The sequence below is a fragment of the Polypterus senegalus genome, chromosome 7 (genome assembly GCF_016835505.1).
Source record: "Polypterus senegalus isolate Bchr_013 chromosome 7, ASM1683550v1, whole genome shotgun sequence".
Classification (NCBI taxonomy): domain Eukaryota; kingdom Metazoa; phylum Chordata; class Cladistia; order Polypteriformes; family Polypteridae; genus Polypterus; species Polypterus senegalus.
In genome coordinates, this window is record NC_053160.1 from 30,912,423 (window position 1) to 30,928,420 (window position 15,998).

The window sequence follows — 15,998 nt, forward strand, 5'->3', positions numbered from 1 at the left end:
TTTATATTAACATTTTTGCAATTAAGCAGTAAATCAGCAAACCTTTGGGGAAGACATAATACAGTATTAAAAAATGGTGGTCATACCGAGGCGTGGGGAAGGATATAATCATACTGTTTACTCAGCTGTTTTTTTATTAAATTTGCAGGCAACAACAGGACTACAGATTAACCATCAAGTAAAATAAGCACGTGCTCAGTACATGAAGGGATCTGGGGGCACAACATAATCTTTCCATTGCCGGATTCACCATGGGCCATATGGTGTAAAACTGCCAATAGTACAATTGAACTAGGTTTCACAAAAAGAGGCTCCCACATTAAATGACAAAAATACATGTATATATGCACAATAATAATAAAAGTGTAATTATTGAGGTTAATTATATATATATATATATATATATATAAATAAAACTTGGGCATACAACAAAATTAAAATCTGGTAACTGTCACACGGTCCACGGTGATCGTTCTTGTCCTGGTCAAGCCGGCTGTCACGTTCAGTCCTCCAATGAGAGCGAGTGCAGCCAATATATGTGGGGGCACCAAAATGTTTTATGTGCTTAGAGCCTCTAAAGATCTTAATCCGGCCCTTCACAACTGTATTTATAACCACAATTTACCTAACAAGGTGAGCTTGCACATTTGACCCAACCGCGATTTCAATGTCATCGTTATAATTCATTGTCCATCCATCCATTGTAAATCCACTCGCAAAACAGGAAACAACAAGCGCTCCCCAGATTTTGTCCTTAACGTACACTTGCGTCATCGAGTACTGTATATGCAGTACATGATTCATACTGTGTTTATAAGAATCACTTACGATTAAACGCTAGGAGCCACCTAAGTTTTTTTCTTTATATCTGGCGCCTCCTGACTCGCCAGTACGAGAAAATGCCCACGTATGATACACCGTTCGATTTCTGTCGAGGTCTAGTTATGCAGGACGTTAACCTATTTGGTTTACTTCTTATTTTTGTCCCTCGAGAACAAAAAAGAATTAATTTACACAATATTTTGCGCCGGAAATTACATCTGTATGATAAAACAAAATGATCAGAAGGACCTGAAGTTGTGCATCAACCGACCCCAGGACTTCACCCTCTAATGGGATACGAGGGGGAAAAGTTACTGTTTTTCATAAAAATCGGGATCGGTAATACATGCATGTGGAGTGTCGTTTTATGCCATAGTTCAAGGTGACCAATCATGAATATAATATTTTTAATATTTGATTTTTTACTTGTGGTTCTACCCCTTCAAGTGTCACTCTCAGACTATTAAAACTGACAAATTTCAAACTTAAGACTATTTTAAGGTCAGTGATACAAATATGTTATTTTTGATTTTTGCCCCTTCGGGGATCGAGCCATCTATGGACTATTACAGAGGGTGAAAATGACAAACTTCATTAAAATCGACAATATTTAGACTTTAAACATTTTAAGATTTCAAATATTCGATTCAACTCTTCTTGTCTATTATGTACTTTTACATCATGAAGCAAACCATTACATGTCTTCTGAAAACCCAGAATTAGGACGGCTTTGGGTAATTTAGACTTTTAAAATTTTCAGAATCGTACTAGATAAATAATGATGTACCTTTTAGTGTCTTTCAATATTTAATTGTTGTTTCTATTCTTTTATTAATGAGTTTCTGGCTAATGATCTACTATATTTTTGCTTGCTTTGCAAAACAATTTTTGATGACGTAGCTGTTAAATGCACTTTATAAAATAACGATGGATTTATGGGAAGTACAGTGGTGTAGCACATAGCATTGCCACCCAACAACATAGGTTCCTGTATGATTAACACCTGGGTTTCCTTTAGTGACCTCCCAGTGACCAAAGATCTGCTTAGAATATACATTTATCCTTCTTCATTCAGCATTTGGCCGGAAATTCCTTTCCGGCATTCCAACACAGAGTGCTGGTCTGATATAATATAAGCTAAACTACGACGTACTCGTATGCTAAAGGATATCAAATCTGTCAGGATTCCATTTAACGATACCGCTGCATGATTGGTGTAAATGCAAAGAAGGATGACATTAGTTTAAAGATAATAGATTGTGTATATGGGGTGAAAATGGTTGCACAATCAAAAAGAGATCCCTGTTAATTAACATAATAAACTTATTGACAGTCATATCAGTTACAGAAATGTACCGATGCAGTTCAGGTTTTAGAATACAGTGTATTCTTAATTTTGAACTTGTATTTTAATTTTTCCCCCATAATGCTGTTTAAAAATTACAAAAATACAAAACATTTCCTGATAGTCCAATTCTGTTCTCAAGCCTTTGTTTGTAGCAGACTTATTATCTCAAAACATAAACTTCAAACAACCTCAGGTCTGTTGTAACTGTAATTGTTGAATTGACCAATACGAATGACTTTATCTCTTAGCAGATGGATTGTGTTTTTGTCAGAAACTGACAAATCATAATTGGATTCTCCATGTATTTCCAACTAGCATAGTTGTCTCAAAATGTCACTTTTGTATTTGTAAACTGTTCCGCAGGGGCCACAATGTAGTGGTTTTAAAGGCATTGGGATTTATGACCCACATTATTCATCTAAAGCAATGTTCCTTAAACTACATGGATCGCGGACATGTTCGTGACTGATCGTGTAGTAAAATTAGCTGAGTCCGTACAGGCTCAAATTCTGAGGCGAGTGATATACCTCAAGAATGTTTTTATTTAGCGTATTGCGGCAAGCGATCCAAGAAATAGCCTATAAAAAATTGATGCATCACGGAGAGCTTTAACTTCTGTGGTATGAAAATACAACAAATATTGCCCATGACACCGACTTCTCTCTTTAGACAAGCTTGTGAGGGAAAGCCGCCCTGCCGTTAAGCATTAAATGTTGAAATCAAAATAACGAGGGAGGGTCAAAGGACGTGATGATTGTCATGGTGTTGTAGGGTTACGTAAATAGTCGCAGTTGCGCTAAAGTATGAATCTAAATCGGCAAAGATTTTGTATTCAGTTTAACATGCCTTGGCTAGGGTCGCTTTCCTGCTAACACTATTTTAAAGTGAACGGATAAATTTCAGTCTACAGGTTTTGTGAGGGACGAGTCTGTGGGATCAGACGAAATCCAGAAAAGGGGGAGAGACAGACGCAACCAGTTACAGAGTGAAGCCATCGACATTCAGCACGTTGTGTCAGTTCAAACATTTTAAACTGGACTGTTTGGAGAATTCTTCATTAAAATTTATTCTTTGTCTAAAATACAAATAAGGCATAGGTTTGTAGGAATAATGTTGCTAACTGACTCAATTTTTTTACTCATTTTACTGAATTATTAAACGAAAACCGGGATGTGCTGAACAACTTGTGAACTCGGTTTATTGAAAAACGTCATTTTAAAAATGCTGCATAAGACAGGGTAAATAAACTACATCCATTTTTGTTGTTGTTGTCTGTTTTATTCTCAATTCGTCGCCATGATCCAAGGGACTAAGTTATGCGACCACTCATACCATTTCATTTTGGGAGCAGTTTTTTTTTTTTTTTTTACATATTAAGTTGTTTTTTTGGGGGGGCTTTAAAAAACCTCCTAATATGTAGGACAAATTAATTCTCTATGGGCTACCTATAGCAGGACACTAACAGATTAAGAATACCTTGTGTAACTGTATGTATGCAGCAAGAGTCCTTTTAAAATCAGGACCCATTGGTAGTTCCCAAATTTGTAATCATCTATTCATGTTAAATTACTGTATGGAGCCTGTTATGGATCTAAATAAACAAAGGATCTTTCTGGAACCTTCATGTGGATGAGCCATTTGGGAACCAAAAATGGTTCCCCTATGGCATCTCTCTGAAGAACCGCTCTGGCACCTTTATTTTTAAGAGTCTTCATGTGTAGTTTGCCCACGCTCCTGTGTCCGAGTGTCTGCGTCTAGTTGCTCCGGTTTCCTCCCACTATTCAAAGGAGATTAGGTGAACTGGCGACACTACATTGGCCCTAGTGTGTGGTTGGCGTGAGGACGTGTGTGTGCTTACCTGGCAATGGACTGGCACACTGTCCAGGGTTTCTGCCTCATCTGATGACCCTTGTCTGGATTAAACAGGCAAGAAAATGACATTATGGATTGCTGTCATTAATAATAATAATCCTCTTCTTGGGTCCTAGTGTGGTATCTATTTTCTTATTTGGAACCTCAGATTAAAAAGATAAAGAACCACAGTTCTAAAGGGATTAATGTATAGTTGATTCCTTAAAAATACAATATTTATTTGTGAAGTTTTTGATTTGCAGGTCCATTTGCAACACATTATTCTAACTAGTGATGATACTAGGTCCTCTCATGGGTAGAGCACTATTCACATTACTCTAAAATACCTTCAGATATGACTAGGGTCAATTTCCTCAGCATAGTACCTGTTTGTTATGGTTAGTAAGGAGACCTGTTTGCTTTAGCCTGTTGCAGCTTCATGTCATAAGCCACTATACTGGATTTTAAAATATTTTTGCAGACTGTCTGACCTTTCATTACTAAAATTCCTTTTGTGGTTGTTGCTACTGCTTTACAGTTCCAGTGACCTGGCTTTAGTGCCTGTCCTGGCCACTGTTTGTGTTAAGTTTGTGTATTTTATCTGTTAGTTGTCTTTGGAAACTTTAATTTTTCTTTTTAGAAATACTGTATATTTTAGGTTGATTTGTATCTCTGAGTTGACCTGCTGTGAACAACACAGAAAGGCACCGTAGCCAGATGTGGCCAGTAAGGGTGTAGCAGAGCACCAAACCCTTGGTACCAGTATAAAGACACAAGTCCCGCTGTAATGCTGTTAGAAAATTGTGCTTTTACAATATGCTAAATATGACTCTTAATAATTAATTTATCTGTTTTATTTTAGTGTATATATTTTTATATAAATAATAGCTCTTAACCAAAATAATGGTTGTTCCTCATAGAATTATTACTTTATAAAGCACAATTTCATTCCGGGAAGGGTTCTTTGCATATAAAGTTGTTTTTTTGTCTCTCTATTATAAAAGAAAATCTTGAGACGAGACAAGACTATTGCCAGGAGATTTTTTCAAGTTGGTACAAGGGGTCCTGCCCTCCTCTAAATCATTTCCGGTTTACGGCCCACGACCACGGTCCTGCTTTTGTCGGACACAGTTCTTGCACCCTGAGCTCTAATCAATTTTTATGTTTTTCTCACTTTAAGATCCCAATAAAAGAAGACTTAATTATATCCAAATCTTATTGAAGAATTTCATCCTGAAGGGTTATCAACAGAAGAAATGAGTATCTGGCAATCCTACCACTGAGAAACGATGAAGTCAAGCGAATTAACGTGCAAATTATCGATCGATTACATGGCAGATTGGTTAAATAGACTGTGCTGAAACAGTTGGTGGTGATGGTGCAGAAGATGAAAACATCAACTTACAATATCCCGTAGAATATCTACAACTGTTAACACCGTTTGGTCTTCCACCAGCCAAATTACTGTTGAAAGAAGGATCTATCATAATGTTATTGCGTAATTTATTTATGAGTGATGGGCTATGCAATTGGACAAGATCAGTTGTATTCAAAATTGGTTGAACAATTTGGACATGTAAAAGTTTAACAGGCGACAAGAAAAGTAATGTAGTACATCTTCCATGGATAACATAAGACACCAAAGGAGATCTTAATATGCCATTCGTATTAAAACATTTACAGTTTCCCGTGAGAATAGCTTTTGCTATGACAATTAACAAAGCACAGGGACAAACAATAGGAAAAGTCGGTTTATTTATTAGAGAGAAAGAAATGATATTCACTCACGAGCAGTTATACGTTGCGTTGTCACGATGTAAGTTCAAACACGGAATCAAAATTCAATGTGATATTGAAGAAAAGTTAATTCCAAATATTGTTTTTACTGAGGTTTTACAATAAAAGTGTAAGTTTAAAAGTATTTGCGTGTTAATTTCAAAGCCAAAAAGAATGAAAATGTATAACGCAACTAGTACCGCTAATGCAACATGAAACATGATTTTCTTTTAATTTATTATGTTTTACTGTTTTTTACTATAGTTAATTACTAGCTGTAATGTAAACTAGTTAGTTCGTTTATGCATAAATTCCCATAAAAATAACAATCTGTTTAAATCTGCTTCCACATACGTGAACAGCGGAACCGCAAAGTACCTAGCGAATAGCGCCTGCCTGGGGTTAAGGGGTTGGAGAGCAAAGCTAGCAGGGGGCAGAGCCCCCTAGTGCTTTTAAAAACTTCCTAACATGTAAAAAAAACAGTTAAAATCTATAAAATATAGTAATCTACCTACCAGGACACTAACAGATTAAGAAAATCTGTACTTAACCTGTGTTATTATATGCAGCAAGAGTCCTTTTAAAATCAGGAACACATTAGTATTTCTCACATCTGTCAACATCTGTTTATGGCTATTTATGTTACCTGCGATGGATCTAAATTACAAATAAAGGTTCTTTCTGGAACCTTTATGTGGTTGTGTCTTTTGGGAGCCAAAAATGATTCCCATATGGCATCGCTCCGAAGAGCCACTCTGGTACCTTTATTCCTAAGAATGTGGGATAGCTGAAATTGTGCAATCTGAATGTTTTAAAATATTGTTTAACTGAAATAGCAGGCAGGTACAATGGGTTCATAAGATCAATAATAGTCATAAGGGGGTTTTCCAAGGGTGTTAAATGCAGAACTAGATAAAACTCTGCATGTAAAAATGTTAAACACTCTCATTGTTAATTAAAATGTATATGTTTAAGCTTAGATAAAGTAACCTGCCTGTGTACGTTTGTAAGAATATGTGAAATGGAGGCTTGAGATTTTAACATGTTTCTTGTTTAATTAAAAGTAACTTAATTAACAATCAACCGCACCATGAAAACTTATTGGTTGTTCCAATATTTTTACAATGCAACATCTTATAAGGCAGCAAAACACTATAAATTCAAAGGATATTAGAAAGCATTTTAAAGAGAATAACAACTGCCAGAGAGAAGACAACTTGGTCAGATTTTGCCTTTGACAGACTACTCCTCTGTTCACTTAAGAAAACAAAAACTACAACAACCAAAGTTACAACCACCTTATATGAAGCTTGCTGTGTGAGCCTGATTTGAATTGTTCAGGGTGTATGTTTTCATATCTAACATTTCCACCTGATTTCTCCTTTAAATAAACATAAGTATTGATTGAAATAGAGTTTGAGTAATAATTTGCTGAAGTTGTCCTGTTGTTTGCTGACATTTAACATTGACAGATGAATGCTAATGAAACATACTGCATCCATTTAGGTTATACTGTATGCTTTCAGGGGTAGAAATTAGCCCTTGGCTTCTGCTAGTTTGTGAAGACCTTTCAAAGGTAGCCATCAAGATACAAAAATCTGACAGGATGAGCAGCAGTGGCTCCTGGTTTTTGCTAAGGTGTTCTGAAGTGTAGCCCTTTCAGGGGAATCACTCAGGGACAAAGATAGGCCCTCAGTCCCTGTAAAGGTGTTCTTGCTTGCTCTGCTTTGAAGCTAAGGTAGTCAGTCATGGCCATATTGCTCAACTAGATTTGAGTGTTTGAGATATAAGTGATAGGTGGATGTCACATATGTAAGTAATGCAGGGTGTACATGTAAATCAAGGCTAATAATTTAGGCATTTCCAGTATAACTTGTCCATCAATATAAAACGAAAGTTAGAGTTTAAAGTAAAGTGCTATTCATCCATTATATTGACCATTCGTGCCAGCCCCCTGGCACCATGCATCTTCACCAGGATGCGCCTCTACCCCCTTCGATCGTTCACCATCTTAGTTTGCCTGCCAGGACGCCAGCCCATCCGTCACAAAGGGCTGACCTCTGCTTTTCCATCTAGATCAGAAAGTAGTAGCATTATTGTCACATATACAGAGTTCAGTAAAATCTTTATTGGTATACTAGGGCGTTCCCCCTGCTCGCTTCGCTCATCAACCCCACCGACCTGCACTATGCGCCAGCCACTTCGCGTCTCTGCCGCTTGCATTGTGAAGAGGGGGGCTGAATGCACCCCAAGGAGATGCAGTCGCTCCTCCGAAACCCCCTGTTAAAATGGTGATACAATGGGAAACAAATACAATTTTTTTTTACCTCCTCTTTAATTGATCAGCTGCTGGCTTGCTGCTGCTGCTGAAGTGTCGTGTGATCTGCATCTTGTGCGGTGCTTTGAACATTTAAAAGCCTGTACAGCAGCTGTCCTACTCTTTGTCTTTTATTTCCGGCCCCAGAAGTGGTTAAATCTTTTGGCAGAAAGTGTCATTTCGTGGGACGCGAGTTATTGATATTTTTTAGTTTATAATTTAAAAACAGAATAAGAATCTGAAAATCTATATATGTAGGTTTTAAAATAAGCCAGATTTAAAACTTGACAACAACAACATTTATTTATATAGCACATTTTCATACAAACAGTAGCTCAAAGTGCTTTACATAATAAAGAATAGAAAAATAAAAGACACAATAAGAAAACAAAATAAATCAACATTAATTAACATCGAATAAGAGTAAGGTTCAATGGCCAGGGGGGACAGAAAAAACAAAAAAACTCCAGACGGCTGGAGAAAAAATAAAATCTGTAGGGATTCCAGACCATGAGACCGCCCAGTCCCCTCTGTGCATTCTACCTAACATAAATGAAACAGTCCTCTTTGGATTTAGGGTTCTCACGGAAGGGCTTGATGATGATGATGGTCACGTAGACTTCTGCCTTTAAATCCATCCATCGTTGTTGGAGCATCATGAAGCTTTGAGTAGGTGGAGGTGGCGCAGGCCACCACCACAAAGAAACCGGAAAAAGAAACAGAAAAGAGAGTAGGGGTCAGTACGGAATTTAGAGCCACCATGAATAGTTATTATGACGAATTGAACATATAGAGTATCAGGATTAAGTTAAATTAAATTAAATTGAAGTTATAGAAAGGCCATGTTAAAGTAATATGTTTTCAGCAGTGTTTTAAACTGCTCTACTGTATTAGCCTGGCGAATTCCTATTGGCAGGCTATTCCAGATTTTAGGTGCATAACAGCAGAAGGCCACCTCACCACTTCTTTTAAGCTTTGTTCTTGGAATTCTAAGGAGACACTCATTTGAAGATCTAAGGTTACGATTTGGAATATAAGGTGTCAGACATTCCGATATATAAGATGGGGCGAGATTATTTAAGGCTTTATAAACCATAAGCAGAATTTTAAAGTCAATCCTGAATGACACAGGTAACCAGTGTAGTGACATCAAAACTGGAGTAATGTGTTCAGATTTTCTTTTCCTAGTTAGGATTCTAGCAGCTGCATTCTGCACTAGTTGCAAACGATTTATGTCTTTTTTGGGTAGTCCTGAGAGGAGTGCGTTACAGTAATCTAGTCGACTGAAAACAAACGCGTGAACTAATTTCTCAGCATCTTTCAGTGATATAAGAGGTCTAACTTTACTTATGTTTCTTAAGTGAAAAAATGCTGTCCTAGTGATCTAATTAATATGCGATTTAAAATTCAGATTACAGTCAACAATTACCCCTAAGCTTTTTACCTCCGTCTTGACTTTTAATCCTAATGTATCCAGTTTATTTCTAATAGCCTCATTGTATCCATTATTGCTAATCACTAAGATTTCAGTTTTCTCTTTATTTAACTTGAGAAAGTTACTATTCATCCATTCTGAGATACAAGTCAGACATTGTGTTAGTGAATCAATAGAATCGGGGTCATCAGATGCTATTGATAAGTACAGCTGTGTGTCATCAGCATAGCTGTGGTAGCTCACATTGTGCTCTGAGACAAAAAACGTTACATAAAATCTTTGCACTTTTAGGCTTAGAATTTTATATATAGAGAGTAGATTAATATGCAACATTTCATAATTCTCTGATTACTTGTCATTCATGTGTTACGCATGAGAACACATCCTTTATGTACCATACCTTGTTATTGCACTTGTAGCCATATCATTATTAAGATTATGAAGGGAAGAGAGCATTTCTATATGCACCAGTTGAGTTACACATTATTTCAGAACACCTACAGATATGACTGGGGTCTTAGCACTGCTGCTACTATTTATTGTTATTAGCAGTTCAGGTGTGCTTTAGTCGTGGGTCTGATGTCATAAGCCAGTACTCTGAACGTTAAATGCTGAATGAGACTGGTCCAAATAAGTATGGGTGGGTACCATGCACTAGCCACAAACTCTATCAATGAGCTACTATTTACTCCAAGAATCCTTCATGTTAATCTTAAATGATGCACATAATTTTATACACTAATGGAAAAAAGAACTGTAACGATTGTTGGACTGAAATGTCAACCTTCATAGCTGAAATAACAATAAACTAATGAGAATAATAAGTTAACAAAATACTACAACAACAAAACAGGAACATAATTCTAGCAGTGAACATTGGCAACAGTCATCTTGCATGCCTTTAGTATGTTATGTGACTTTTGACACAAAAAAATCAATGAGCTCTTGAACAGATAGTTGTGGGTTGTTATCTCATTCCTGCAGATGGGCTAGACAAAGCCGCTTGCCTTAAGCAGACAAAGGGTTACATCTCTAGATGTTGTGACTCCAGAGCATTCCAAAACATGCAGTATGAGGTTAAGGTCAGGACAGAAGGTAGGCCAAGGCTGCACCTGCAAATCCACATTCCTAAGGATGGCTGTGACCATGGCAGCCAAATCCATGGCCTGACATTGTCTTTTTGTAGGAATGCAGCTGGGTTCCTAATCCTTACTGTCTGGTAATGTAGGCACATGACATGCCTGTCTGCAGCAGGCAAATCATCCTCTCCCTTGCATTTAGTGCACATAAAACCAATATGTTGCCTATATGTAAGAAAGGTCAGAGCTGACTATGCTTCCTTAGAAGATTGGCGTCCTTTAAGATGCTGCAGATGTTCTACCAGACGGTTGTGGCGAGTGCCCTTTTCTACACGGTGGTGTGCTGGGGAGGCAGCATAAAGATGAAGGATGCCTCACACTTGGACAAACTTGTTAGGAAGGCAGGCTCTATTGTAGGAATGAAGCTGGACAGTTTAACATTTGTGGCAGAGAGATGGGCGCTGAGCAAACTCCTGTCAATCATGAAGAATCCACTGCATCCACTGAACAGTGTCATCTCCAGGCAGAGGAGTAGCTTCAGTGACAGACTGCTGTCACTGTCCTGCTCCACTGGCAGACTGAGGAGATCGTTCCTCTCCCATACTATGCAACTCTTTAGTTCCACCCGAGGGGGGTAAACGCTAACATTATTCAAAGTTATTGTCTGTTTTTACATGCATTTTTATTACTCTTTAATTTAATATTGTTTTTTGTATCAGTATACTGCTGCTGGATTATGTGAATTTCCCCTTGGGATTAATAAAGTATCTATCTATCTATCTTATATCTTGCTCCGGTTTAAGCTCTAAATTAAGTCCTTTTTAAAGGTGACCTTATCAGGAGTTGTTCCACCAAGACCAAAGAAGCATTTGTGTGTTTAGGTAGTTGCAGTGCCTGTCTGCTCAAGCTGTATTGCACTTTTATGGTGCTAAAATAAATCAACAGCTATTTTCGGAAGTACACAAGCTATAATTAAAGTTCTCATTCCAGAACAGTTTGTCTTTCTTGATTTCCCATCAGTGTATGTCAAACACCGTATGTATGTTAAACATCTTGTGATGCACAAACTACATGTTTGCCCTTTGGAACTGCTGGAACCACTGACCTACATATACAGTAACTTCTGTTTCCTCATATCCAACCAACTCAAATGATTACAAATGTTCTGTCTATGTGTATTGCGTGTTGCACTGTCATATTGATTGCATTGTAAAAACTGCATCATATTCTTTAACTGCTAAATTTCACATATTTACAGAATTATTTATAAGTATAACCCTTCTTTATTGCGACCCTCCCTACAGTATCCAGATAGAACTTGTTCTATGTTGCACAATGGTCCTGGGGAATGACATTTTTCCTTGTCTTCTTAGAGAGTCAAGGCTGGGGGGCTGTTAAGAGGCAGGGCCTGTTAAAGTCCATTGTGGCACCTCTTGTGTCATTTTAGGCTATACAAAAATAAATTGTATTATATTGTATTACTGTACTGCTTATGCATAGATGGTATGACAATAACTTCCACTTGAACTTACAGCTACCCAGTTACAGCCCACACTGTTATAAACACAACCTCATGTATAAAATTTGTGTTTGCTTTAGTTTGGAAATGAGCCTGCTTGCCTTATTTATCTAACAGTAACTACAGTATTTTTTACATTAACGGTTATTTCTAAGAAGTGAAAGTAGTATTAATACTTTTAAAATTCTCTTTTAGGGGCTTATTAGGAAAGTGGTTAAATCTTACCATTGAATTTTGCATATATTCTACATCTTCTGAATTTTTAGCTACATGCACACTAGTTGATAAAGTGTTTTATACCATATGGAATGTGAATTGGTTATGCAAGTTTTAGAAGATTTTGCATGTAAGTTACAAATATCAGTATTGCAATGCATAACGTAAACATCAAAGGTAAGTTGTTCAGTGTCTACATGCAAAATAAAACACAGCAGAAATTCTCAACTACAGTCATAGCTGCAGGCTTTCATTTCAACCACTTCAAAAATCTGTGAATAACTCTACATTATTTTTCTAAAGTGTTGTGTACTTTCGCATAAACTATTGTCTGGTATGGTCGGTCTCATCGTGCATGGTCATGCTCTGGACATAATGTGACAAAGGGACTGATTAAGGACGTGCAAGGCGCGAAATCCATTGACAAGAGCTGAACAAGTCATTGAAATACATTTAACTCTGTATGTGTGGAGATGTAAACTTAATCGGCCTGAAGGGGTGGTCTCGGACCGCTTTATCCGCTCTACTTTGGTACGGTTCGTCTGGTGTGAAAGCAACCAAACCAAATCTGACGAAATGGTATAGTTTAATGCACTTTGGGTATAAGAGATACGGGGTTGTGGGTAAAATTCTTTTCACTTCCTGTTGACTCCATTAAATTTTTCAAGCTATCGATTCGCGATGAAATCAAAAGGTGGAGAAACGGGAAGTGCCTCATAGATATATGGTCGGATGAGCATATCCAAAAGCAACTGTCCACGACACATAAAAACAGCTGCATTTACGCGCTGTTCAGTAAGCAGCTAAGGGAGAAAGGCTATCCTCGGACAGTTGAACAATGGCGTATTAAGACAAAAAAACTTTGGGCAAAGTATATAGAAGTGCGTGATGCACTTAGCAAGACGGGAAGTTCTGGAAAAGAGAAAGACAAGTTTCCCTGGTGCCGATGAGCTTCGCGGTCTATTTTGGTTCGTTTAGAACTCGGCATATGTGAAAGCAAACCGTACCCACGTCTGTTTACTACATTGTAACATTTTTCTGACTGGTGCGGACTAAAGCAATCGAACTATAGGTGTGAAAGCACCCTAAGTTTCCGTAGGATAAGTCCCTACGAATGTAAATGCATTGTGTCGGTTGACCAAATCTTTACAAATGTCATGTTCAGAGGGCACAGATTAAAAAAAAATCCCATTGTAAACTTTCTTGTAATTTAGCACATCTGTAATGGAACACGTACTTTCATATCCGAGTGTCATGTTCGCACCGATCGTGTTGAGTTACAAGGGAAGTCGTCTTTCAGCTTGCTGGACAGTTAGAAACTGAAAACACATTTAAATAAGCGTACAGAAGGAGCGGATGAGCCAAGTTTCGTTTTGCATTCACTTTCGTATTATAAATTATATTGTTTTGAATATGGAGAAATATTGGCTAACTAAAAGATTACAATATGCAAGCTTTCGAGGCAACTCAGGTCCCTTCTTCAGGCAAACTGTAAAATTGTTTTGAATACTAATTTTATGTTTTATTGTTTTAGAACTAATCATATTTATTATTTTACATTTTTTTCCAAAAACTATGCAATTTTTTACGATTTTCTAGAGAATGCACTGTTTCGCGATGCCTGAACAGCAATACGTACTGTATATGAATTAAGTGTTTAATATTTTGGGGAGAATGGGCTGCAAAAATGTACATCGCCTCAGGCGACTTTAAGAAAAGTACTGAGATCGTCGGCCCTGCATTCGGGTATACTGTTGTACTTTGAATTTTTAGGACCTTATCACACCATGTACCCTGTACCAACCAGCATTTCAAAAGCCCCTCTTACCGTTTTGATCTGCTGGTAGGACTGACTTTAGCTACCATTACACTTACCCCTTAGCGCTGTACCCAAATATATACAGTATGTCCAACTCCGACTCGCTACACCACTTGTTACACGTGTATTTTAGCGGGCTGATGATGTTCTGGTACGCATGCGCCACACTTGTCCCCACTCCCCACTCCGATTCGCGCGTTTATTTCGGCGCTTACCTGCTCGTTTGCCGTCTTCGTTTGACTTCCAGTACAAGGGCAGGCAGAGGAGATTACAGAAATCCGTACGTATACTGTTAACTCATATTTTTTAAATACACGTCTTTTTGGTTTTTTTTCCTGAGATTTACACTTGCTTGTTTATTTGTGTTTTTGTTCACGTTAATGATTATGTCAGTTTTACCAGAGGCCCTCCTTTCACGGACAGGTCCATTTTTGTGGCTGAAAATATGGACGTGGAAGAAATTTATAACATTGCTAAAATTGCTATGGATTTTGCTTGTTACTCACACTGTGTAAAAAAAATAGTTACTTATATTGTAATAGGCTATCCCTTCCCAAACGGGCAAATAAATCCCGCAGGCAAGTGGCGGCAATTAATTGTTTTTATTCACTCTCCTCCCTACTTTTTTAACAAACTGAGCAACTAAAACGTAGTCAGGACAAGAAACCAGAAAAAAAACCCAGCAAAACACACCCCACAACAAAAAAACCCAACCCACATACAAGCACCCCACCCTTCCCAGCACCCCAGAGGCTGTTTTATTAAGAGTGGCAGTTGTTTCTAATTTTTTTTTTCTTTTAACTATTTATAATTAAACACTCTGCCCAGTGGTACTTTCTTTCCCAGATCGTTACAATATTTTCGTTCATCCATGCTTTATCGGTAAATATTCTGAATTTGATTGCAAATTTCTGTGGCAATTGTTATTAGGAAATACTAATGGAGTAAAGGAAAGCTTGAGTGACAGTTTGACAGCTTGGAACCGGGTAGACAGCCTCGTTACGATTGATCACCAGGGGCATCATGTATAAACGGTGGGTACGCACAGAAATGTTGCGTAAGAACGTTTCCACGTTCAAATCGCGATGTATAAAACCTAAACTTGGCGTAAAGCCACGTACATTTCCACGGTACCTCATACCCTGTCGTATGCAAGTTCTCCGCTCGGTTTTGCAGACTGGCACCACCCAGCGTCAAAGCAGTACTACTATTCCTGTGTGGTTACTGTTTCTTTCTTAGATGCGCATTCCTGACGCGGCTTTATAAATACACTGAAACTAACTGCATATAGTTTATTAGTGTAATGCATCTGATTGTAATTAACCTGTAACAATGTAATAGTCCAGGGAATAGCCATAGTATTCCAAATACCATAACTGCTTTAGTGTTGTTACTCTCACTGCACCTTCTTTTTCTGCTTTCAGCTGCTCCCGTTAGGGTTTGCCACATCGGATCATCTTTTTCCATATTACTCTCACTGCACCACTCGGAGTATTTATATCACTGTATCTGAGTGGTGAATCACAGCAGCAGCTGATCGGAAAGAGAATTATCGAGATACAGCATCAAGCACACGCTGCCTCAGCCACGGCAAAACACTTTAGAGTCTTTCCTGTACGGACCTCGCGGTTCAGAAACAGTTTCATCCCAAGAACTTTAAACACAGTCAATCAGTCCGTCAAGTGCTCCTTGTAGAACTGTTTGTACTTATAAGTACAATTACCTCATTGTAAACTTGCATTTCAGTTATAATATGGCAGAACCTGCTCCACTTTATAAAGTGCATATTTACATATGCTGATGATATCATTTTTAA